Genomic DNA, 3,268 nt, shown 5'->3' on the forward strand with positions numbered 1-3,268 from the left:
TATGGAGGCATTACCTCTATGGCACGAAGTGCAAACTTTTCACTGATCATAAGAGTCTCCAATATCTCTTTAATCAGAAAGAATTGAATATGAGGCAACGACGCTGGCTAGAATTACTTAAAGACTACGACTGCGAGATACTTTACCACCCCGGTAAAGCTAATGTTGTTGCTGATGCTCTCAGTCGGAAAGTCAATCCTGAAAGGAAAAGGCCAAGAGCATTGAGAATTGAAGTTGTCTCAACTATTTTGGAAAGTATAAAGAAAGCTCAGAGCGAAGCTGCTGAGAAGAATGACAAAAAGGAGGAACGTTTGGGCAAAACGTTAGTGTTCGGTGTAAACAGTCATGGACTGAAGGTGTTCCAAGATCGGATTTGGATACCTAAGACAGGAGGAGTCAGAGATCTTCTGATGGAAGAAGCTCACAAAACCATGTACTTGATTCATCCCGGTAGCACTAAAATGTATAGGGACCTGAAACCCTACTACTGGTGGTCGACGATGAAGCTTGATGTTGCAAAGTATGTGGCTGAGTGTGTGACTTGCGCGAGAGTCAAGACACAGCATCAGAAACCGTACGGGAGTTTAGAACCTTTGCCTGTGCCTATGGGTAAGTGGGAAGACATTGCTATGGATTTTGTCACTAAACTGCCAAGAACGAAGAATGGTCACGACATGATTTGGGTGGTCGTTGATCGATTCACTAAGAGTGCGCATTTCATAGCGGCCAGGGAGAAATGGTCTATGGAGAAGCTTGCGAATTCTTACGTGAAGGAAATTGTGAGGCTTCACGGTGTTCCGTTAACGATTGTATCGGATCGTGATAGCCGTTTCACCTCAAGGTTTTGGAAAAGTCTACAAGAGGAAATGGGTACCAAGTTGTGTTTAAGTACAGCTTACCATCCGCAGACTGATGGTCAGAGCGAACGAACGATACAAACACTTGAAGATATGCTGAGAGCATGTACTCTGGAATTCCTAGGTAATTGGGATGAACATTTACCGTTGGTAGAATTTTCCTATAATAATAGTTTCCACTCGAGCATTAAGATGGCACCTTACCAAGCTTTGTATGGACAGAAGTGTCGTACGCCGTCTTGTTGGCTTGAGGCTGGGGAAAAGCAGTTTATGGGACCGGAGTTGGTTCATCAAACTGCTGAAAAGTTGAAAATAATTAGGGAAAGAATGTTAGCAGCTCAGGATCGTCAAAAGAGCTATGCTGACAAGAAGCGGAGACCGATAACTTTTGAGGTTGGGGATTCGGTTTTGCTTAAAGTCTCGTCGTGGAAGGGACTTATAAGATTTGGAAAAAGGGGAAAGTTGAGTCCAAGGTTTATTGGACCGTTTAAAGTTCTTCAGAGGGTTGGGAACCAAGCTTACAAGCTCGAATTACCCGAAGAACTGAATGGAATTCATAACACTTTTCATGTGTGTTATTTGAGGAAGTTCATGGGAGAAGTTCCAGACATAATTCCAATCTCTGAATTTCGAATTGATGAGAACAAAAGGTTGGTTGAAGAACCAGAGGCAATTGTTGACCGAAAGACTAAGAAATTGCGACGCAAGATGGTTGGGTTAGTGCTTGTCCGATGGAAACACACGAATGGGCCGAATCTCACCTGGGAGACGGAGAGTGACATGATGAGTCGCTACCCGCATTTGTTTGTTGATGTGTGATTCCGGGGATGGAATCATTCTAAGGTGGAGAGAATTGTAACGCCTGTGTTTCCGGGCTTGCCACTTTTAGCAATGTAACACCAAGGATAGTATATATAGGAGGGTGTGTGCGGTTGGAGGTGTGTGTGGTTGGCCTGTGTGCGGCTGACTGGCCGCACACACTAGTGTACAGCCGCACACACCTGGTTTGGTGTGTTTGGCTCGTTTTTCCTATGCTACACCCAAACTAACCCATCCTCCGACATGTATTTCAATTATACTAAACCTTAAGCGCTCTTTTAGACTCGATACTTCATTAAAATGGCAAAACGAAGCTAACTTTGATAAAAAAAATGAAGAATGTAAACTAGAAATTTCGGGTTGTCACATCATCCCCCCGTTAGAGGGAATTTCGTCCCGAAATTCAGGTTTAGGCAAGGAAGTAGGTATGAATGACCAAGTAGAGGTAAGAGAGTACTTCCTATTCTGTTTGTCCTCGCATTCCTAAGTGAACTCTGGTCTGTGTTTGTCATTCCAACAGACCTTCACGTACGGGATGCGGATTTTCGTCTGGTGTAGCTAGTGGGTTCTGACTGGTGTATTTACGAGGTTAGGGTTCTCAATGGTTTCTATCACAACGAGTGGGATACGAAGAGTGACTTCGGGCAATCACGTATCAAGTCTAATAAGTGGATCGATCGAGTGTGAATCTTGTGGAGTATCCGAAGGGAGTAGTGGTCTGTCGAAGGTTGGACCAAATCTCCGCGAGGATTCTCATATGGTCCTAAGCTCTCGGAAGAGTAAAGCTTTTAAGTGCTTAGAACATAGTGTACTTCTATGGCAAGATCATCACTGGCGTGATCACCATCCCGAAGTTCCTAACGTTCTCACTCATACTGGATGTATAGTCCTTCAGGTTGGTTCTTAGGAAGCTCGGGTTGCCTTTGGTTTCGCATTTCCTGCCAATTGGTTGTTAAAGGCTTTCTAGATCGTCGAATGGGTTGCGTGTCTACGGTATCTTTTTGTGGTAGAGTGGCTATCTCGATCTTGTGCAAAATGAACCTGTACGAATGAATCTTGAGATATTCCCAACAAAAACCCTCAGGGTCAGGGAGATAGGGTTTCACTAGATGAGTGTTGGACTATCTCAGGAGGTGGTTCTACTATTTCTGCATGAGATAGTATTCGTGGAACACCTAATAGTCCAATGAATCTCTAAGACTTTGGTTTATTCTAGTGCGGAAAGCGCATGCTCCTGAATAACCCCTCGACTAACACCAAGGCTGGTGTTAAGCCTATAATCTCTTCGGGATCTGGGTCATGAGGCTTAACGCAACTACTTTCGCACTTTGATCAGGTATTCTTGGCTGCGGAGGTTATCCTGTGGTTCTCGGTATCCTAGTGTTCACTTCGAAGAATGTAGTCTATCATCTACAAGGCGGCGACGATTTCCTCCCTGCGAGAGGGTGGAGGGTTATAGGCACTATTTGTCTGCAACGGGGTGGACGAAGTGCCTGAGTAGTGCGAACATCTTCCGCAACTACTCTTCCGAAGGTTCTAAGTTTTCTCAGTCTAGGTCAGATCTGGTGAGTATAGGTTCCCATCACTCGGAA

Source organism: Lactuca serriola, chromosome 9, assembly GCF_051521515.1.
Source record: "Lactuca serriola cultivar US96UC23 chromosome 9, Lser_US96UC23_V15, whole genome shotgun sequence".
Taxonomy (NCBI): Eukaryota; Viridiplantae; Streptophyta; class Magnoliopsida; order Asterales; family Asteraceae; genus Lactuca; species Lactuca serriola.